The 23,403-nt window shown below is 45.3% G+C and overlaps 1 protein-coding gene across 4 annotated transcripts in view; it reads left to right on the forward strand.

Annotated features, from left to right (window-relative positions):
• The window catches only part of FMNL3 (formin like 3), a 104,728-nt gene that overhangs the window by 34,278 nt on the left and 47,047 nt on the right, over positions 1-23,403 (forward strand). The gene's annotated exons all lie outside the window — the stretch shown is intronic.

The raw sequence follows: 23,403 nt of genomic DNA on the forward strand, positions 1-23,403 counted from the left end.
GGAACAAAAAAAAAAAGAGAACTGGTTGCAAAACTGTACATAGATGTCAAATTATATGTGATACTTAACTCTAGGTACTCTTCATGGGTAGATATGGAAGGTGGCTACTGATGACTGCAAATGCTAATTAACTGAAAAATATACCAGGTTTCTTTTTTTCTTAATTAAATGGATTGTCTGAGATGATGCTCTTTGTTAAAAGCAGGTACCCCATGGCAAAAAGTAATAAACCAGCTAATGCTTGCATCTCACGGCTCCTGTTGGCAGCTCCAGGTCTTCGTTGTAACGTGTTTAGAGGCTGCAGCAGCCTGTGATGTCCCATAAACAAGCTGCTGCAGCCTGTAATCACAGAGCCCAGTGCTGGTTTGTTGAGTTTTGTCATTGACTGCAGCAGCCTGTGACTTTCTGTACAGCCTGTAAACTATACGTCACAGCGGAGCAGAGCTGCCCACTGGGGGCAAGCAGGGAGGCGGGAGAGATTGCCCTTTTTTTCAACAAAGAAATATAATCTCAGACAATCCCTTTAAACTACACAGAAAAATTTGGCCCTAATTGAGATAGCTTGTCCAGCATTAGAAAAAATGTTTGTTCTTTATCCTTCTTACGGCCCCACTGTTGTCTATGGGTGCTTGCTGCCGGTGGTTTGAGCAGTAGGAGCCCAGTGACAGGTTCTCTTCTAAGGCCTCCCTCACACAGGCGTTTGCAAAAATAAACCGTTTACTGCGGTTGTAGCCGAGGAAACTGAAAAAAAAAAATGCTCGCCTAGCATTAACCATCCGGGTCCCTGCTGCTGCTCTCCAACGTTCCTGTAGGCTTTGGTGAAGTTATCACCCTCCGACAGACAATCTCTTGCTGGTAACAGGCTTGAAAACCCCGCCTCCATCAGGAGACTTCTCTGACTGGCTCTTGAGCGATGCACTCAGGCAGTTGTAGCCAGCGCTCAATGAACCAATCAGAGCCACTCGCCTGCTAGGTGGGTGTTCTTTTTTTTTTTTTTCCCATGTAGTGTAGCTAGGGCATTTAGCGCTGTCAAAAAACGTGGCACCAAGTTGTACCGCATTTTCAGCAGCGCTGAAAATTCTGCTCATCCATTTCAATGGGCGACACACAACAGTTAAAAACGCTGAAACACCCAAAAATAGAACATGCACCACTTGAAAACCTCCGTGATCAAGCAACTGTTTGAGCGGTCCAGTTGAAAACAATGGGAGCAGTTATACCACGATTAGCGCCTGTGTGAGGGGTGGGGGAGTAAATTTTCTGTTGCTGATTATATGAAATACCTTTACAGGCTATTGGGTTTTTTTTTTCATCTGGGTTGAAGACTTCTGTCATTCTCTAAGTTTCCCATAACTATTATTTGCTGTCATGTCTGTTTTCGACTCGCTGGACTCATCTTTTTTTTTTTCTCTTGCTTCATCCACTGGTATTTTTGTCTTTAACCTCGGATTATCTGGAAAAGTCATATGCTGCGTTTTAATTTTAGGCCACAATGTAATGGATTTCCTGTTTCCTCTGCTGCGGGCCCGTCCCTGCTCTTCTGATTTCAGGGGCGTCCTTGCCGGGAGAGAGTGACTGCCGGAGGAAAGTTTATCCTCTGCCCCTTTTTGAATAGGTGGAAAAAACAAAGCCTTGCCAGAGCAATCTTCCCGGAGCCCGAGAACTCTCTCACTGGAGAAGTATCATGGGACTCTTGGGTGGGGCTGTGACAAGGCTTTTATCTTCAGGCAAGCGTATAATTTACCTCCCAGCTTGTCCCTAGAGCTGGGAGCGAGATCAATGGTCTACAACGTCCCCAACTCAAGGAAATAGAAAAACTGCCTTTTGACTTGTCCTGTAATATAGACGCTCCACGAAAACCTGCAGTTTCATAATTATTCCTCGGGACCGTAGGATGGTTCCGCTCTCTTCTTGTTTGTTCCATGCGTGTGTTTATGGACCGTGCCGTAATCTGTTTACATATATGTTCTTGTGTCTGGTTCACTTCTAAGATAAAGGAGTAGGGAATTATCGAAGAGAAGGGAAAAAAGGCTGCTCTCGCACATGAACGCGGCAAAGCGCCGCAATTTCAAATGCGGCGCTTTGCCGCGATTTTACTTTTGCTTTCGGCCACAGCTCGCTGAGGTTGACAGCATGTTTTAGCGTGTCCCATCATTGTAATGGGTGCGCCAACATACTCCACTCAAAAGCTGGGAAGGTCTATCCAGCGCCACAATCGAGCACATGTCTGCGAGGCCCCATCGACTTCAATGGGAGCATTATACTGTGATTAGGCCTCATGCACACCCAGATTCTGCATGCGGATGACCTGTGAGTCATTGCGTAAATGAATGTTAAATGCTTGCGGGAAAGTGCAGATTCAATGGTTTTTCCACGTGGATGTACAGTGGATCAGCCATGCAAAAAAACGCAAGCCCAGAGGTGCCTTCACCCTACATGCGTGGTCTCCAAGCAATCTGAGAAGTATCCGCAATGTAATTGGGAATGCATTGCGGATCGACCGCTTCCATAGAGATCAATGGAGGCCGCCTGTAAGGAATCCGGGATATATAGATCTGCAGTCTCTGTGCACTGAGAGGTCACTGTAATACTGGACACCTGTATTCCAGATATATTGTAGTAGTGATGTGCAAGTGAGGGGGGAGCCGTGTTATCACTGCTCTGCGGGGTCTAGGAGGGAGGAGCAGTGTTATCACTGCTCTGTGGGGTCCACGTGGGAGGAGCCATGGGGTCTAGGAGGGTCCAGCTGTATTATTCCTACTCTGTGCTTGGCTTCACAAGGAACAGACAGGGAAGGCAGGAGACCATTCGGACTATAAGGCCTCTCACACAGGCGTTTTTTTACCCTGATTAATGCAGCCTTTTGAACGCCGCGGTATAACGCTCCCATTGAAGTCAATGGGGCCTCGCAGACATGCGTTCAACTACAGTGTGTGGACGGTGATTTCTAGCGCCGCGATTTTCAAGCGCTGGCTGCTCTTTGTCCCTTTAGTGCACCTCCTCACCCATGACAATGATGGGGTGCGTTAAAACGTGCTGTCGGTCGCAGCGAGCTGTAGCCAAAAATTAAAATAAAATGGCGGCAAAGCACCATGCTTGAATGATTTATGTGTGAGAGCGGCCTAGGGCACAGAGACACTTTTTGAAGGATTTATGCTTGCTAAAAATGAGCCGTATGGTCAAAGAAAATACTGAATATACAAATTTAAATTTCCCCCAGCACCAGATCTATCCATCTGTTCTGCAGGTAAAAACTGTTGGCAAGTGCTGTTTGGACTTGCAGTACCTGTAAAATGTGCATTCTGTTTATATCGGGCAATATACATAAGTGGCAGGAATGGTGTAAGGAGGCCAAAAATCACAAACTTTGGTGCCAACCTGTTATGCGATGTAATTGTGACTTTTGTATGCCAAAAATCTGGTGTACAAGAGTTAAATAGTTGTCCATTTCTAAACGATTGATGGTTTATCCTCAGGATAGGTCATCAATAGTAGTAGATGGGTAGTGGAGTGTCGCCTGGTGCACCTAGTTGATTTCAGCAGGAAGCGGACAGCTCCGTTCTCACTGCAGTGGCCAGACTTGGTATTACAGGCCATTCACTTCAATGGTATGCAACACTAATCCAGGCACTGCAGTAAGAATGGAGCCATCTGCTTCCTGTAGAAAGGAGCTCAGGAAACGAGCGTATCCACCCAGAGAACAGCTGATCGCGGGAGGTACCAGGCAGCGGGCCCTAATCTATCTAATATTGATGACCTATCCTGAAGATATGCTGTCACTTTTCAACTGGACAACCCTAGTAATCAATTCCCACTGCATCATAATGCCAAAAAAATAGCATTTTTGCAAAAAAGCCAGTATGAAACAATCCTAATGGTTTCATAGTCACTCCGGGTTTTGGCCTACAATGAGATCAGATCTGAAGCCTCACTAGTAGTATTACTGATGGAGGAGAGACATTGGATGTATTCATGATGGAGGCAAGAACTCCAAATCCCTGGACAGTTCACAACGTGCTTGGGAATCTAAGGAATGTGGCGCTAATGGGAGGTAGATGCAAGGGAGATAAGTTTTAATTGAAAAGTGTGTAATTCATGTAATGACCTGAATCGTTTAAGGACTCTTTCACACGGGCGACAAAATCTCGTGTTTTATTTATTTTTTTTGCGGTGCGACAGCGCTACAATTGACATGCCTTCCAATGGGTTCCTTCGCATTAGCGATGTTTTGTAGGCTGCTACCTTGTAAGACAAACAATTGTGGTATGCTCTATACAGCGGTTTGTGATGTTTTGTAGACCATGTTTCCCTATTTCTGTTGCATCGAACGACTCCACTCCACTCCACTGTTGCATCGTAGTGACTCCACTCGCTTCATATAGTCCGTTCTTTGGGCGGCGTGTTGTACGCAAATGCGGTAAGCCATCGTGTGATGGACATTCCCTGAGTCCCGGCTGTATCACTACCCAGAGCAGTTGGAACCTCGCCCATTCAATACTTCGTAACGTCTCCAGCTCTGCCCGCCATGTCATGCGCCCCAGCATCGCCGCACTGTGTGAGCTGGCGTATGCGCCCTGACTCTTTTTTCAGACAGACAATCTACACGCTTGCGCCGTTGTCAATCTGGCTGGGAAAGGGTCAAGGCGCCAGCTCACTCTGGAAAATTATAAAAATCATTGGGCAACCACCTGTGTATTCAGTCGGTTGTCCGAAATATAGTAGATAGATTAGGACCCATCGCCTGGTACCTCCACCGATCAGCTGTTCCTCAGCTCACTTCTACAGGAAGCAGATGGCTCCATTCTTATTGTGGTGCCTGGATTGGTACTGCAGACCACAATACCATTAAGGGGAATGGCCTATAATACCAAGTCTGGCCACTGCAGTGAGAACGGAGCTGTCTGCTTCCTGCTGAAATCAACATGGAAATTTGATGTATAGAATAGGTCATTTTCTGATTTACACATTTTTCTTAAAAATATATTAAGAATTTTTGGGGGGTTTTGCCAGAATTTTGCTCCTTTTTGTTTTATTCACGCAGTAAATTTTCCTAAGCGTACTTGCACGCGTTGCAGAAATGCTGCAGATTTTTCACAGCAGAAAATCCTAGCAGTTTTCTGTCAAAATTGTATAAAAAATGGAGTCAAACTACATCTGGGTGGAGATCACATTTCTGTGGCCTATCCGCAATGTCAACTGCCTATGGGCTACAGGTCGGACAGCCACACAGCGTGTCCCCCACACCTCTGTTTGCGGAAATCGCAATTTGTTTCTGCGAGAAAAAGTGAAGGTACACACCTTTCAGTGCATGCTGTCTGCTGTGGATCCTCCGTCGCCATAGAAATCCGGTTGTGTGAAACCGGCCAAAAGGCGAGCGTTTATTAAGACCAGCGTTTCGAATTCCAGTCCTTATGAGATTCCCGCAGGCGCACGCCTCTAAAAAGAAATTATGCCTGATACAATCTGCAGTAGGCGTCTATTATAATCCCATTTTCTGGCGACGATATATACCTAAATCTGGCCACGCCCCCATCCTGAAAAGCCACACCCACTTTAAAATGGCATGAATGGCATATATTTTTAAAAAGCTACAATTTTTTGGCCCACCAAACACTTTGACACACGATGACAGAAAGGAGAAAGTCTTGTGGGAAGGCGAAGCTGTTATGTGGAAGTCCTCCGTACCGTCCAGTAATTCACATGGCAACCTAATAGATTCTGGCGGCGGCCGTCCGTTATCGTAATGAGAGCCGCTATAATTTATCGACCCCCGCAGTTAGTATTTGTAGAGTAGTGGCCATTAATTGCTGGTGATAGGACAGCCGCACTGGTATGTCTTGTACTGCCAGTCTGTGGCTGCTGCTGCTTTGGCCGTACCGAACAGCCATGCCAGATTTGGGGTAACTGTGACTTTTTGAACAGCTTTTATTGGCTTTTTTTTTTTTTTTGCAAGACAGATAAGCAGCAATTTTTTAATTTTTTTTTTTTTTTTTTTTTTTTTTGGCGCTTATCATGCAGTATGAATTAAATTCTAACTTTATGCCATCCACCTCCAGGTTCCGCAGCAGATACTGCCCATAGCATGCAATGGAAACTTTTGCGTGGCTTCTGCGCAGACTGCTTCCGTTGATGTCAGTAGAAGTCATCTGAACTGTGGCCCGTCCACAATTGACATTGCAGGAAGGCGATGACGTAGGAAAAGCAGGAGTTTAGAAAGAAAAAATCTGTAGTGCCCATGTCCGACAGCGAGCCGTGCGGACCATCCGCAGTACAGATTTGAGAAAAAGAAATCTGGTACGCGCGGACGCCGCCGTGCTAGGACTGCCTTATTGCAGGCAGCCTTATTCATTGGGTCAACATAACTATGACAATACCATGTTTTAATAATCTTTTTTTTTTTTAATTGCTTTGATACAATAAAAGCCCTTTTTGTAGAGTAAAAATAATTCTATTTGTCGCTCCGCTTTCCACGGCCCAGTGCATTGTATTCACCCAATGAGCTGTGGGATGCCATGTTTTTTGTCAGATGAGCTGCAGTTTCCATCCGTGCCATTTCGCGGTACATTTGACTTTTTGATCGCTTTTATTGCGGTTTTTGAAAGGCAGAGGAATGAAAACTAGCAGTTTTTGTTTTTTTATGTGGGATAACTGATATTTTTATATTATGGGTCACTACAAGCGAAGTGATATGTATGTATGAATTTCAAGTTGTGCCCCCTCCACAGGATTGCATCTTCAAATCACTTTGGGGGGCAAAAAAATGTGGTGAAACAATTCAAAAAAAGTTAGTTTATTATAACAAACTAATAAACTTTGTAGCTTTTTTGAACTTTTGCTTTAACACATTTCTTTTGTCCCTGAAAGTGGCTTGGCGATGCAGCCCTGTGGGCCGGGCACAACTTGGCATCCCCACTGAAGGAGTCCTAGTTTCCCTGCAGCACAATATTCTGGTCTCCATGTATCCCGTTCTGCCGGTGACATCACATCATTGTGTTTTGGGATTTCTTCTAAGGAGTCTCCTGTGTTCCCTGCCAAGTGGTCGCACCCTAAACAGTGAGGAGGAAAATGTTAAAACTGATGAGTTTTAGCACTAAACTGATACAAAAGACTCATCTCTTTCCTTATTTTCGTAAAGGGGGGGTTTCAATATGGTATTTTATTGATTAAAAAGGGGGATTCTACTGTAATAAATCGACAATGCAAAGAAATTATGAGCAGCATGAAAATTGGCCCCCACTATGGGGATAGAATCAGAATGGAGACAAGAGACCCGCAATGTGTCCTCGTATCTGCAGCACTCGTACTCAAGTGGGCGGATTTAGATTAGATAATCGCAATATAAGGCCAGGCAATTTAACCAGATCCATTCCATTAATCACCATTTTGCTGAGGCACATTCTAACGTTTGTCAGGATCATGAAATCTATATTGGCCTTACCGTTCTGCCGGTGGCGTCAGAGAGGTGGAGTCTCCCGGCCTACAGGACTGCAGAAAACAAGGCTGCGTGGCTTTGGGAGACGATGTACTGGGGACAGGATTCAATTCTGATAATCGGTATATATTAAAGTGAACCTGTCACCAGGTTCGTGCTGCCCGGAACCGCAGCATGAACCCAGGACAGGTATGCCCATTTGGCACTGTTTCGTTTCAGAAAAAACATACATTAAGCTTTGACTTTGAGCTCAGCACCCACAGCATCAAGAGGGACAGCACCTCCCCCTGCTTGTATATAGGGTGAGCGGTCAGTGTTGATGATGTGGCGGGGAATACCCTTGTATCCAAGCTAGAGGCAGTACAATCGGGTACTGGAGCCTCCATGCCCGCCTGTATCACATCTTGTATCTAAGCTGGAGGTTGTACAACCAGGTACTAGAATCTCCATGTCCGCCTGTATCACATCTTGTATCCAAGCTAGAGGCGGTACAACAGGGTACTAGAGCCTCCATGCCCACCTGTATCACATCTTGTATCTAAGCTGGAGGCGGTACAACCGGGTACTGGAGCTTCCATGCCCGCCTGTATCACATCTTGTATCTAAGCTACAGGCGGTACAACAGGGTACCAGAGTCTTCATGTCTGCCCGTATCACATCTTGTATCTAAGCTAGAGGCGGTACAACAGGGTACTAGAACTTCCCTTTAAGAGGTTAGTTTTCAGCAATGCATTCTCTAATTTTTTTCCCTCTGATTTTCTCCAATTGGCTGATCAGCCGGATTACCAAGCTGCGGATCCCCACCTATCCTGAGAATAGGCCATCAATTTTTAAAGGCTGGATAACCCCTTTTTTAATTTACTCACATATAGGGATAGGCATGTGTTCCTGCAGGGCTTCCAGTAAGTAGTAGACTGGCTCCCTAACTTGTCTGTTCCTAAAAATAATTCTTGCTTGGCTTTCAATTCCCAGTCACTGTTACAAGGCTTGTATAAAGAGTCTAACATTGACTTGCAGGAATGTTGCCTTCCGATAGGTGGCACTGCAAAGGTATTGTTCCAGCTCCCTTATTTGCATATTACTCAGGGGAGCATAAATAGCCATACAAGTCTCCTCACTCACCTTCTAGGTGCTCTGACCTAAGGAGAAAATATAGCGTTCATGACCTAGAAGTAATTATATGCATATATAACAATTTACAGCAAACAAATTAAAATAAAATTAGAAATGTTACATTCCGGCGGTTTTTAGTTTGTAATCATTCACATATGAATCTGTATGCAAACATGCAAAGGAAATAGCCCTATTGTCTTCTAAAGCCTCAGAGGACTCGGGGAAATCATTTTTTGCACATGTCTAAGGACGGAGGCGGAAGAACATGTTTCTGGAGAATTGCTATATATTAACCTTTGCAGCTCTTTCTCCTGTTCATTTTTTTTTTTTTTTTTTTTTTTTTTTTTAACCTGAAAAATAATTTTTCCAATTTCTTAAAGGAAAATTTTTTTATAAAAAATATCAGATTTGCATTAGGAGACTCATTGCTTAGATAGTGTAGCAAAGAGGTGTTGCATCTCTGGAGCCAAGTCCATAAACTTAACATAAGGAGATTAACCTGGGATTGCTTTTGCTGCGGTCAAAGGACACTTTTTTTTTCTCTTCCACTAAGTGCAAAGCCAGGAATAGGTTTCAACTGACACTTGGCCAGCTTTATTAATAAGGTTGCAAGCCAACAAAACCATCCACCTTGCCTTCCTGGCACTAACTAATACATAGTATATCTCACTACCAGCCGGAGGGCTTCTGCCTGCCAGCTACTAAAATACTTGGCAGTCTTAATCACAGATGATTTTCTTTAGGCCTCTTTAGGTAAAATGCAAAAAAGGGGTTTGGTACCGTGTTAGCCAGTAGAGCAAAATGTGATTGTTCTCAGTAAGAGAAACCAAGTAATCTTGTAGATATGATACCTTTTAGTGGCTAACAAAAATACATGATGTTATAGCGAGCTTTTGGACCTCTCCGGGACCTTCCTCAGGTATAACAGATCTGTACAAATGTACACATATGAAAAGGCACAGACATAATGAGCCTAATTTACAATTAAAACAGTACCAGACAAGATGAGCAGAGGAGTAAATACTTAATTAGTCCACTGGTACGGAATGTGACAGTTTTATGATCTCTAAATTGACTTCCTGCAGTCCTTGTTCGCCCACAGAAGATCACTTCCTGGTTGCGGGATTCATAAATGGGCTAAGCAGCACTGTATGAACCAATCAATGCAGCGCTTGATGAAGCAATGTGGTGGCTGTGATTTGGTTCTTCAGCTGCTGCTCAGGCAATCAGTGGAGTGCTGGATAAACCAATCAACAGCCAGCGCGTTGTGCAGGTGGGATTAATGACTTGACTGAGCCGTGGCATTGATTGGCCAATTCAGAAATCCCGCCTCCACAACGTGCTGCATTGATTGGTTCTTCGGACGCTGCTCAGCCGATCCATGCAGAGCTCTATGAACCAATGCGATGGCTGTAATTGGCACATCTATCGCTACATTGCTTTGGCTGAGCAGCGGCTGAAGAACCGGGCGCTGCATTGATTGGCCTGGCATTGGTGGATTAACCAATCAGAGCCATCCTGGAAGCGGGCTTTGTCATGCAACCTGGAAGTGTTCTCCTGCGGGCGAACGAGGACTACAGGACACCCAGGCTGATCATTGTATAAAGCTATCTATCCCAGCGCTCCGCTTCACCACCTCTATTCTATTCTGCTCTCAAAGCTGCAGGAGTCACCTAAAGACTAAGGGCTCATGCGCACGAGTGTCGCAGGATACACCCATGGATTTACACTGCGAGAGTACGGCGATTTAAAAACAAAAAGTGCCTGCTGTTGATTGTGGATTTCTGCGGTCTCCATTGATGGAGACCCTTAGGCTGAGTGTCCACGGGCGGGACAGAATATTGCAAGCGATATTCTGCCGCGGGGGAGCACTAATGTCACCACGATTTTCCGTGATGAACTTATCCTAATGATGGGTTCACCGCGGCATGTACACTTGGCTGCGCTTTCCACAGTCATCCTACGGAAAGTGTGTTATGCATGCTCTGCATGCGATTTATCGCTACTACAAATCGCCCGTGGACAGCCAGCCTTAAAGGGCTTGGCTGGATATATATATATTTTTTTTTTCTTTTTCTAAAACTCTGTTCCCCATGCTGTAAAACCACTAACCAGCATATACTCCGTGCTGTGTCCCGTACAACCACTGCGGGTCTCCTCCCTGACTTCATGTTTACAGGTTGCCTCCTCCCTGACTTCAGGTTTACATGTTTATGGAACATCACAGCCTGCTTCAGCCAATGACAGAGCTCCGTGATTGATTTCCGAGCCCTGTCATTGGCTGCAGTGTCTGAAGTTCCATAAACAGTGGCCTTCAGCCTGTAAACACTGAAGCAGAGCACCGGCGGGGGAGAGGAGAGTATACGCTGGCTATTTTACTGCATGGAGACCAGGATTTAAAAACAAAAAAACAACTATCCGGACAACCGCTTTTAATAAAAAATAAAAATATTCTGCAGTCATTTCCTGAAATCTGGTGATTCTTATGGGAATTGGTTGATACGCATTTTCTGCTATTATGTGGCAATGACTTGGTTGACTGTAGACATGTGTCTTGTATCTCGCAGAAGAAGTAATGGACTATCCTAACTACTCCGCCGCTCCAGGCCTACACTAATGCCGAGTTCTGCCCACAGTGACTGTGCTCTTGTAATACGTTTAGTGCCGTTGTACAAGGAACACATCTATTACTGCATAGACTGATCTAATTACCAATGACCGTCTCAGGCGGAACGAGGAGACGTTGCAGAGCTGCTGCTAATCATCATCTTTGTTATTGTTTCATACGGTATTTAGCGGTTTCAGCAGGACGTCATTAAGAACAATTCAGGTAACCCAAAGTAATTTATACAAGACTACTATGAACAAAAATATAAATGTGACAACTTTTTATAGACCATGATGCATCAGAAGCTTTGAAAGAAAACTTTTTTTAAAATTCCCTTGACTTCTCTTCTCCAGCGGCCTTCCCATCCGCAAATTCCGGGTCCTGTTTTTGGTCATCCAAGATAGCTGGTGCAATTCTCAGACTACCTAATCCTCACAAGACATTGGTAGTGTTAGAATACTCATACAATATACCTGCTCTCTGATTGGCCGCAGCGTTGCCTAATCCTTTAGCAGTGTACATTAGGTCTTGGATGGCTGAAAACTGCCTGGAACTGGTGTATCGGAGGGGCAGCTGAGAGAGCCATTACATGTAATGTGCGCCCGGCGCCGCCAGGATTTTTGATTACACTTTATTAGGGCTAAGAGTACAGAAATGTGATATGTAAAGAGTGTCGTCAAGTTATGGCAACGTTCATATTCATGAGTGATTTTTAATATGCACTTTGTTCTCTAGGTAGTACCTCTTGGACCTCATTCATTCATGCAGTCGTTGGCTCTGTTTTCTGTTCTCTGGGTAGTACCTCTTGGACCTCATTCATTCATGCAGTCGTTGGCTCTGTTTTCTGTTCTCTGGGTAGTACCTCTTGGACCTCATTCATTCATGCAGTTGTTGGCTCTGTTTTCTGTTCTCTGGGTAGTACCTCTTGGTCCTCATTCATTCATGCAGTCGTTGGCTCCGTTTTCTGTTCTCTGGGTAGTACCTCTTGGACCTCTTCATTCATGTAGTCGTTGGCTCTGTTTTCTGTTCTCTGGGTAGTACCTCTTGGTCCTCATTCATTCATTCCGTCGTTGGCTCCGTCTTCTGTTCTCTGGGTAGTACCTCTTGGACCTCTTCATTCATGCAGTCGTTGGCTCCGTTTCCTGTTCTCTGGGTAGTACCTCTTGGACCTCTTCATTCATGCAGTCGTTGGCTCCGTTTCCTGTTCTCTGGGTAGTACCTCTTGGACCTCTTCATTCATGCAGTCGTTGGCTCTGTTTCCTGTTCTCTGGGTAGTACCTCTTGGACCTCTTCATTCATGCAGTCGTTGGCTCTGTTTCCTGTTCTCTGGGTAGTACCTCTTGGACCTCTTCATTCATGCAGTCGTTGGCTCTGTTTCCTGTTCTCTGGGTAGTACCTCTTGGACCTCTTCATTCATGCAGTCGTTGGCTCTGTTTTCTGTTCTCTGGGTAGTACCTCTTGGACCTCATTCATTCATGCAGTCGTTGGCTCTGTTTTCTGTTCTTTGGGTAGTACCTCTTGGACCTCATTCATTCATGCAGTCGTTGGCTCTGTTTTCTGTTCTCTGGGTAGTACCTCTTGGACCTCTTCATTCATGCAGTCGTTGGCTCCGTTTCCTGTTCTCTGGGTAGTACCTCCTTGGTCCTCATTCATTCATACAGTCGTTGGCTCCGTCTTCTGTTCTCTGGGTAGTACCTCTTGGACCTCTTCATTCATGCAGTCGTTGGCTCCGTTTCCTGTTCTCTGGGTAGTACCTCTTGGACCTCTTCATTCATGCAGTCGTTGGCTCTGTTTTCTGTTCTTTGGGTAGTACCTCTTGGACCTCATTCATTCATGCAGTCGTTGGCTCTGTTTTCTGTTCTCTGGGTAGTACCTCTTGGACCTCATTCATTCCGTCGTTGGCTCCGTTTTCTGTTCTCTGGGTAGTACCTCCTTGGTCCTCATTCATTCATTCCGTCGTTGGCTCCGTCTTCTGTTCTCTGGGTAGTACCTCTTGGACCTCATTCATTCATGCAGTCGTTGGCTCTGTTTTCTGTTCTCTGGGTAGTACCTCTTGGACCTCATTCATTCATGCAGTCGTTGGCTCTGTTTTCTGTTCTCTGGGTAGTACCTCTTGGACCTCATTCATTCATGCAGTTGTTGGCTCCGTTTTCTGTTCTCTGGGTAGTACCTCTTGGACCTCTTCATTCATGTAGTCGTTGGCTCTGTTTTCTGTTCTCTGGGTAGTACCTCTTGGTCCTCATTCATTCATGCAGTCGTTGGCTCCGTTTTCTGTTCTCTGGGTAGTACCTCCTTGGTCCTCATTCATTCATTCCGTCGTTGGCTCCGTCTTCTGTTCTCTGGGTAGTACCTCTTGGACCTCTTCATTCATGCAGTCGTTGGCTCCGTTTCCTGTGTTCTGGGTAGTACCTCTTGGACCTCTTCATTCATGCAGTCGTTGGCTCCGTTTCCTGTTCTCTGGGTAGTACCTCTTGGACCTCTTCATTCATGCAGTCGTTGGCTCCGTTTCCTGTTCTCTGGGTAGTACCTCTTGGACCTCATTCATTCATGCAGTCGTTGGCTCTGTCTTCTGTTCTCTGGGTAGTACCTCTTGGACCTCTTCATTCATTCCGTCGTTGGCTCTGTCTTCTGTTCTCTGGGTAGTACCTCTTGGTCCTCATTCATTCATGCAGTCGTTGGCTCTGTTTCCTGTTCTCTGGGTAGTACCTCTTGGACCTCTTCATTCATGCAGTCGTTGGCTCTGTTTCCTGTTCTTTGGGTAGTACCTCTTGGACCTCATTCATTCATGCAGTCGTTGGCTCTGTTTTCTGTTCTCTGGGTAGTACCTCTTGGACCTCATTCATTCCGTCGTTGGCTCCGTTTTCTGTTCTCTGGGTAGTACCTCCTTGGTCCTCATTCATTCATGCAGTCGTTGGCTCCGTCTTCTGTTCTCTGGGTAGTACCTCTTGGACCTCTTCATTCATGCAGTCGTTGGCTCCGTTTCCTGTTCTCTGGGTAGTACCTCTTGGACCTCTTCATTCATGTAGTCGTTGGCTCTGTTTTCTGTTCTCTGGGTAGTACCTCTTGGTCCTCATTCATTCATGCAGTCGTTGGCTCCGTTTTCTGTCCGTATGGAGTAGCTGCAGAATAAGGAGTCGATGTACTTCTATGAAGGAGTTCCAATATTTTAATCTGCCCCGTCATTCCTTGATGCCCTATAACGCACTAGAACATCGCTCCTATAGGTTACTACAGTACGTCAGTCCTATATGTTGCGCCAACTCACTGAACTCGCATGATTTTCCCATCCATGTACTAACGGTGAAGGCTGTTTGTACCCGTAGCGCTGCATTCCAATGTTCCTTCTGCCCAGTTGCACCTTGCTTTCCATCAGTTGTCTACAAGAGGCTGATACTTTACAGTATTAGCAACATTGGATACATTTTGTGAGTGTTTTGAAGCAAATGTTTTTTTTGTTTGTCTACTGATTTGATACATATGTCTACATATTAAATTGGCAACATCCAGGTTATATCCCCAGCTGCCTTTTTTTTCCTTCTTTGGTCTGAGCTGTTTGGGATTAAAGGGCCACTCTGGCAAAAACACATTTTTTCTGTCCCTGCTCCCCTCACTTTATTGCCTGTCACTTTTTGGAGGTCACCTCTGTGCATTGCAGCAACTTCTATGCAGTGCCACCCCAGTCTGATGCTTATCAAGCACCAGCTTGGGGCTAAGATTTTTAACTTTGTTTCACATCTATCCCATGGTGCATCAGCACAGTATTGGTTAAGGCTAGACCTTTTTCTAACTCCAAAGGGGGCATTTTGATTATCATTACCTGTTTTTATATTCACCTAAATAAGCTACAGACCATAAGTATTTAGTTAGGAGGCTGAGCTGTGATCTCCTCTATTGTAACTGTGTGACAGGATCTGTGAGATCATCATCGGTAACTCTGATGGGGAGTATGTGTCTCCCTCTCTAGGCAGTTTTTGTGGTAGGATTCATGCAGCAGCATCACACAATCTGAGAATCTCACTAGTTTAGTTTCAGGATCGTGGATGTCTCCCTATTAAAAACAATTGGCGATGCGAGGGCACCCCCAAAGATGCCGCGATTTGTTTCCTGCATCACGATGCAATGTGGGAAAAAAAATCACTCCTGTGTTTGACCCCATGGGGTTCATATTCGTGTGAGATTTGTGTGTTTTTTATAACGCACAAATCTTGCGCGATTTTCACGGTATTGTGAAAACAAAGACCCTGCAACCACTGCTTGAAGAACACAAGCTGGTTCCGGCAGCATTGGGGTTTGGGGAATTTCTTTGTGGCATTCTCCCGGCCGCTCATCCATGTGGAAGGCGCTCTGATCCCATTTGGCTATGAATCCATCCTTGCAGATCACCTACGCCCATACATGCTGTTTGTCTTCCCTGGGGCAGTTGGGGTCTTCCAGTGAGACAATGTGACGTCACATGGCTAGAAGTGTCTGACAGTGGTTGGAGGAGCATGACCAAGACCTCCAAGTACTTTCCTGATCCCTTAATCCCCCAGACATGAACCCAATTGAGCATCTGTTGGACCACCCCGTGCCCGCTCTATGGATACTCCCCCACGCACCCTTCATCAGCTATGGGATGCGCTGCAGTCAGCATGGCTCCAGATACCTGAGACAATCCACCAGCACCTTATTGAGTCACTCCCAGCCCGTCTAGCTGCTGTCCGTGCGGCACATGGGGGTTACTCTGGATATTATTAGCTGGTGGCCATAATAACTTGACTCTGTATATACAGGGTGATTCAAAAATAATGGTGCAGAAGTAAAGCTGATTTCTTCCTACATGAACTGCCATCCAGCAGCCAGAATGACAGGAAAAGACGGTAGAACTCTTCAAGTTTTTAATGCACCTTATAGATGTTCTATGAGGGGCTCTTGGTAACCCTAGATGACCTAAAACCAACACCTCTCTGTTGCAGTGGAATCGATAACCGAGGATATTCTGGGGCATGTCTGAGTAGAACTGGATACAGAGTTGACCTCTGTAAGGTGCAATAAACTCTTGAAGAGTTCTTCCATCTTTTTCATGTCAGTCAGGCTTGTTGGATGTCCATTCCAAAAATCCGCTTTGCACAATTCTTTTTGAATCCCCCCCCCCCTCCCCCGTATGTTTATGCACATTGATCCCTTTTTGAAGGCAGTACTTTTTCCTGCCATAGACAGATGTAATATGTGAGCCATATTGTATCCTGCAATGTTTTTTAACCCTTTAGCGGTAGCTGTAATAGCATTACGCCTTTTGTGGAGCATCACGCTTTTCTTCTTGTCTTGTATAGTTCTTGTTCATAGTATTCAGTAAGTTGGCAACTGTGCCGGTATATGTTGGGGGGGGGGGGAGAGCACATAAAAACATGAGAAGAGTAGAGTCTTCGGCCAAACCTACACAGAAGGGGCTTGTGATTCCAGCAAACATTGCACCCTCCGCGATGGGCCAGCTGGCTCCTGTTATACATGACTGTGTCTGAAAATAACTCATTGTCTGTCTGTAGTCTTGCTACTGCAAAAGGGGCACTTTTCAGGGTTGAGGTGGAAGGGGGCGGGAATTTATAGGTGGATTTGGGAATCTGCAACTTGAGCCCAGCAGCAGGGATATGTGTATATGGGTTGGAGCTGAGGAGGGAGTGCTGGGCCCTGCAGGGAGCTTGCACAGATGTGCTCTGGTCCCACCTCCCCTTGCATCAACCCCAGCCCCCATTCTAAGTAGTAGATGGGGTATCCCATAGCAAACTCTCCAGACAATCGAGAATAAGCTAGAAGTTTTTTTTTTTTTTTTTTTTTCAAGGCATGTACATTGGTCAGTGGAAAAAATCTGTCCTCGTAGATGTATGTGGGCGATGTGGTGAGCACGAGTTTGTAATTTCAAAAACAGATTCCAGCACGAAATTCATCATCTTTGCAATAGAATTGTGATGTTTTACATCTATCGGTGTAGAACCTGACGTCCCTTACTGCCCCCTAGGGATTAGATGGGAGGAAAGCGCTGCCTATGCTGAAGAGTGTTGCAGGGATTGCATGTTACAGGCAAATGGCATATAGAAATATTCTATAGGGATGCACTTGGCGGTGCCACAACGGGCATACATGGGTATCCTAAAGTTTAAAGTTTAGGGGGGATAAACCAGCTGTGCAGCAGGAGAGAGAGCAGCAGCAGTGCAGATCATTGCATGCATTAGTGCAACGCACAAAAACAATACAGCTGTGTTCACACGGAGTTTCTGTCCTCTGTTTAACATGCATTGGGGGGGACTCCCAATGAATACATTAGGCTGGTCTCGCACGACTGGATTTGAATTGGTATGAATTGCGCATTCCCTCAGCGGAATAAAAATTGCAGCATGCTCTATTTTACTGCGGAATCCGCTACCATAGAGCCCCATTGTGCACTATAGTCGTGGATATACCGGCAGCTATATGCAATTACATGGAGTATGGGCTGCGGGTACCCGCTTCATTGCTAAGTGACGGCACAGGAAATACAAAAGAAAACTGTACTGTACTGCCATACACCGAGTCACCGGCAGAGTTCACAGCCAGAATCTGCAGCGGACCTGCTGCATGCGGAACCCGACCTGGTCGTGTGAGCCGGACCTTCAATGGAGGCAGTGTCCGATGCCTAATGATGGCGTTCGTCCACTTAGCGTATAAAAGCATCAATTAAATGGATGACATTATAGTCTTTTTGATACCTTAAGTTGAAAACAAGCAGATTTTCCCAAAAATATTGTATGAAATCCTTAAAGGCAAAAAAAAAATTAGTTGCAGAATGGATTAGCATGGGGTCAGGAGGTGCTATTGAAAATGGTAAAGGGATTTTCTGAAAACCCCCAACATTGATGACGGTGGTGGAGGGGGTAACCCAAGGGGTTGATAAAAACAAAATACTCAGAGCGCTGATTTGGTTTTCTATTTTTTTTTTTTTTTTTTTTTTTTAATGGGAGGCTGGCAGTGGTGTTCTCTGTGATGTCAGGTTTATGGGACATCACGAGGCCTGTCAAATGTCATGGTGCCACGATGAGTAGACTAGTTTTAGGCCATCTTCACAGGACCAGGTCTAACCCTGCGTTTCTGTGACTTCTATATTGCGGATGACTGTGTCGGCACTTGTGTAACTCTGACGCAACTTGCAAAGGACTGTCGTCCATGAAAACAAATGATAGGACCTGCAGCAATTTTATTTTGTCACTTGGACCATCAGTCTGCGTAAAAAAATAAAAAAAAAAATAAAAAAAAATATATATATATAAATTCTGCCTGAATCACCGAATAAGCTATCATAGGGCCGTGTGCTGTCCCTGAAATTAAAGGAAGTAGTTGGACCGACTATACAGCCGTGTGAATGGGCCCTTACTGAGAGTGGATGAACATGGTGCTATTCGCTACATTTATAATGGACATACTTGCAGATGTTGAATCAATAGGCGCTCGGATATCTTGTTGGGGGTCTCTTCTCGCTTGCATGACTGGTGCAGTCAGTTGTACGGTTTGGTGGCCATATGACATAATACATCTATATATGGTATTCAGGACCTACTCTATTGGGCATAAATCTGGGGACCACGCGGGCCAATCCATGGTCATGATACCTTGCAAGGTGTGTCTTGTGATGGCTGAAGTATGTAGATGGGCATTATCCTTTTGGAGATACCATTTTGGATGGTGGTCATGAAGGGTATGACAATAAGGTGTACTACTCTGTCCACACATCGGCGGGCAGTCATTGTGCCTCCTACAACCGCTAACGCAGTCCTGCTGTCATAACTGATTGACCCCCAAGCCATGACTCCAGGGGTTGCACCTGTGTGGCGCTCTGAAATCACAGTAGGGGGTTGTCCCTTTCTCCAGAACGTCGACAGATACATTGACGATTATCACTTTGCCCCAGTCAAAATTGGGACTCGTGGCTCCTCACTTGTGTGATATACTGGACTAGGATTGGATTGCAATGAATGTCTGCCACTTATTTTGGGGGACCCTCTTGTACACATTGTAGGTGGCTATTGACTACTCTTTGCTTGCAGATGACCTTCAGTTATTAGTTTAATTCACACACCCTGGTCACATTCAGTACAGGGTCACGAGTTGCCAAACAAAATTTCCATTTAAGTTGCCATCTCAAATAAAGTTTCACTGACCCACTTAGGAATCGCTATAAATAGGGTCGGAAATCGCTAAACGGGCTGGAATTTGCTCTTGTTCCTAATTTTCCTCCATTCTGGTTAGCAGCCAACACTCTTTTAAGACCCCATTCTTTGTCAAATATAATGGACTGCAAGCCAATCTTTCTAGTTGGAGATCTCGCTTCTCATTTTGGAACCTGCCCTAAAGCCAAAAAATGCAATAATAACTTCAAAGGAATTCTAATATATTGGCACATTTATACTTTGAACATTTTTCCCTGAGTGTGTTGTATCAATGCTTAGCGGCTAAATCAGTCATTCTCATCTGTACATTGTGTTCTTAAACTCTGTAAAATGACTGAATTATGGCATCATCCGCCTCCAGTCATAATATTAGACTGGGTATCTAATGCTTATACTGATGCCGCTGACATTACAAATGTCTCTTTCCTCCAGAGTAACAGCCAAACCTTTGTTGGTCATCCAAAAAGCTCTCCACAGAGCTGCACCTTCCTAGATCTACTCTGTCTACCAGCCTGCTTGTGCTTCATTCAGCTTCAATCAGCCAATAACTACCCTCATCACAACTACCCTCAAGACTTCTCCTGTACTTAATCCTTATTCAGCGCTACTTCTGAAGCACGTGGTGTCTCTTTGGCAGCGGTTCCCAAGCCGTGGCCCAGGAGCCACATGTGGTTCATATTCCCCAGCTGTGTGACTCACCATGGAAGTTTTGACAGCTATTGCCGTAGGCATAGGCTACAATTAGAGATGAGCGAGCACGCTCTGATAAGGCAGTTACTCGAGCGAGAATCACTGCATTCTTGTCCGAGCAGGCTCGGGGGGGGGGGGGGTGGAAGAGAGATCTCTCTCTCTCCTCCTCCCCCCCCCCCCCCCATTCACCCCTGCCGTCCCCCCGAGCCTGCTCGGACAAGAATGCAGAGAAGAGTAACTGCCTTATCATCTCTAGTTACAATGCAATGTTCACGTTGGCAATATTGTATATCTGTTCTAACTTGTTTTACAGTGGCTGGAATTTGGATGGCATAATATATTATCGATTTTTGTCAAATTTGCAATTTCATGATTTATTTTGCCTATTTAGGATTTCTTGCATCATGTTTTTCTTGAATGTAGCTGCTGATCACCACTTTAAAGTTGAATGTAGTTCACAAGGTACAAAAGGTTGGGGACCTGTGCGCTGCCCCATTCTTACAATACCTAGAAGTAATAGCATCCAATAGAGCATGCTAATTAAATTATTCTGCAAATTCAGGAAAAAGTAAATGTGAGGGTAAGACATGGCTGCAACTAAAACAATAACAAACACCTGCTTCAGCACTCGTACATATTTAATATCTAAATAAAATTGCACAGCTGTTTATACTAACCACATAAAAGTGCAAGGGGCTTGGTGCATATTTTGATCAAAACATGAGGTCCCATCCAGCATGTCCAGGTGAACTTTATTGTATCGGTTAGTATGAACACAGTTGTGTAATTTTATTCAGATGTTAAATGTGTGACGGTGCTGAAGCATGTGTTGGGTCGCATCCACATGGGCGACACAATATGGACGTGAGAAAATCGCTGCAATATCGCATCAGTGGTCCGTGTGATATCACAGCGTTTTCTTGCGGTGATAACTTGATTTTGGCTTGTTACAAAGTCGCACAAATTTGTAGCACCACATGTGAGAATTTTTATGGTAGGGCTTGAAATATAAGCCTTAGGCCGCCTGCAGACGAGCGGGTCGGATCCGGCAGCGAGAATTCTCGCCGCGGGACCCGACCCGAGAGCCTGCAGTGACGAGCGCATACTCTCCCGCGCCTGGCGGCTCCAGCTCTTTCATGTGGCGGCTGCGGCGCAGACCGGGGCCGGCGGCCGGGTGAGTGTGTGCCCCGCACAAAAATAGGACATGTCGCGGTTTGTTTGCCACGCGAGATTTCGCGTGGCCAAACCGCGGCTGTCTGCATAGCAGTGCGTATTGTAATGCACTCCTATGCAAACTTTCAGCGGCGGAAATCCCGCGGAAAAACCCGTGGCGGGATTTCCGCCCGTGTGCAGGCGGCCTTACTTCGAAAATAAGCCCTAGCCGCAGTAAAGAAAAAAAAATAAAAAATACATTGCCTAAGAGGCGCTGTCTTCGACGCGTCTTCTCCACTGAAGCTCTCCGGCACTTGTCTTCACTCTTCTGCCAGCCCTTCCTGGATTGTAGGATCAAAATCCCCGCCTCCAGGAAGGGCTAGCTGTGGTTAGCCATTGAATGGGTGTGATTGGTTCTTGAGCATAATACTCATCCAATCAGAGGCAGAGCTTTCTGGAGGCCGGGGATTTTCAAAACCGCATTTTCATGCGATGCAACACAAAGGAAGGCTCCATAGGGAAACGTGGGCTACAAAAAAATCACGGCTGTATAGAGCATGCTGCAATTTTTTATCTTGCACGCTAAAAAAAAAAGCTAATGTGGAAGAATCCATAGGAGAGCATGGGCTCCACATACATGTGATTTGTAGCACTGTTGTATTGCAACAAAATCGCCCGTGTGGATGCCGCCTTACTGTATTTGTTGGAAGTGATGATACGTTTTTTAATTAAAAACTCTTTGCATCACCGTGTAAATCACATGTTGGCAAGCGTGATATTGGGCCAAGTTTCTCGGCCTGATATCGCGCTCACCAGTGTGAATGTAGCCTATAGATGAATCTGTGAAAAGCAGTTTCTGTTACAAAGTTGCACCTCATTCAGTATTCGCTCTCCAAGCTTAAGTGAAAAGGTCTTTAGCATACATCATCAAGGTTCCATCACATGTAGCAGCAAAGACCTAGTGGTGTGGATGGAGGCCACCTTTCCTCGCACCACTGGCGACAAACCATTACACTTGTCTGAAGAAGGTCTCTGTCCGAAACGTTGCTACATGTGATGCAAGAATTGAGTGAAAATGTTTCAAGATGTCAACGAGTCTGGAGCTGTTCCTTGCGTCTCGGCCAGGGGAGACTGGAGCGCACAGTAGTGAGAAGAGCTTCTGGAACGTCGACAGTACAGCCGCTCGATAGGACCTCGCTCGGTAGCCGTGAGCTTCCTAATGCAGAAGTAGAACGGACATGGGATATGCAGCCTGTCCTGCTGATAAGATACTTGGCTCTCGGTTTTTTTGCATGTGTGTTTCAGTGTGGGAACCTCTTCTATCCCTGATGGATCTGATAACTGAGAGCAGCAGCTCGGGTCGGGAAACTCCCTTTTCAGCACTAATAACATCCCTGAACCGAGGCGAGGCACAAACAAAACCACTGTTTTCTAAATGTGGAGCGGGGTCTGGGCGTGTGAGCGGGGGATTCCATGTTTGCCAGCGAGCAGAATCTACTCCTACATTGTGGGATGTGCGGGGCTCCTACAATCCATGCATAGTCTGCTGAAGGGCTTATGATTATCACATGCTGCTTTATTACACGACTTTTCCAATAACCTCATTCTAAAGGAGTGGAACGCAATGCAAACCATAAGTGAAGAGATATACAGGATGCAATTATATTCTTTAGGATTACCTCCCAGCACTTGGATTGTAAATGGCCTATAGCGATCACCTTCAATTACTGTGGTGATCATTGTGTGCAAGCCAATTCTGTAATGTTCTCAGTCTCATGCGTTAGATGTTGTAAAGAGGTTCTGCAGCAGAAATGCAAGTGTTTTTTTCCCAAAGATGATTTCTCAAAGTAGGGTGAACCAAGGGAGATTTTCCATTTTCCAACATTTAAATTTGGACACTAGATAAAACATCCATCAGCCCACTTGCACCCCCCCTGTGAGATGCCATATGGTGCAGTATCACTGCGGTTAAATTTCTTGAGAGAGGCACAAGTTCTCATAAGGATAGATGGATAATACACACTGTCTTTGTGGATTAGGAGACTATTTAGCAAGAAAAATATCTTGTGGAAAATTTTCTGCATCTTTATACACCAGAGTCAGCGGGAGTAGAGAGGAGATGACAGTGCCAGACCACCCTGACCATTTACTTTATTATTTGGGCAGAGTATTCATAGAGCACTTTTGCCTGACACAGAAAACAAAAACTGCCTCCAAAACTTGCAACTGAC

Source organism: Eleutherodactylus coqui, chromosome 1 (genome assembly GCF_035609145.1).
Source record: "Eleutherodactylus coqui strain aEleCoq1 chromosome 1, aEleCoq1.hap1, whole genome shotgun sequence".
NCBI lineage: Eukaryota > Metazoa > Chordata > Amphibia > Anura > Eleutherodactylidae > Eleutherodactylus > Eleutherodactylus coqui.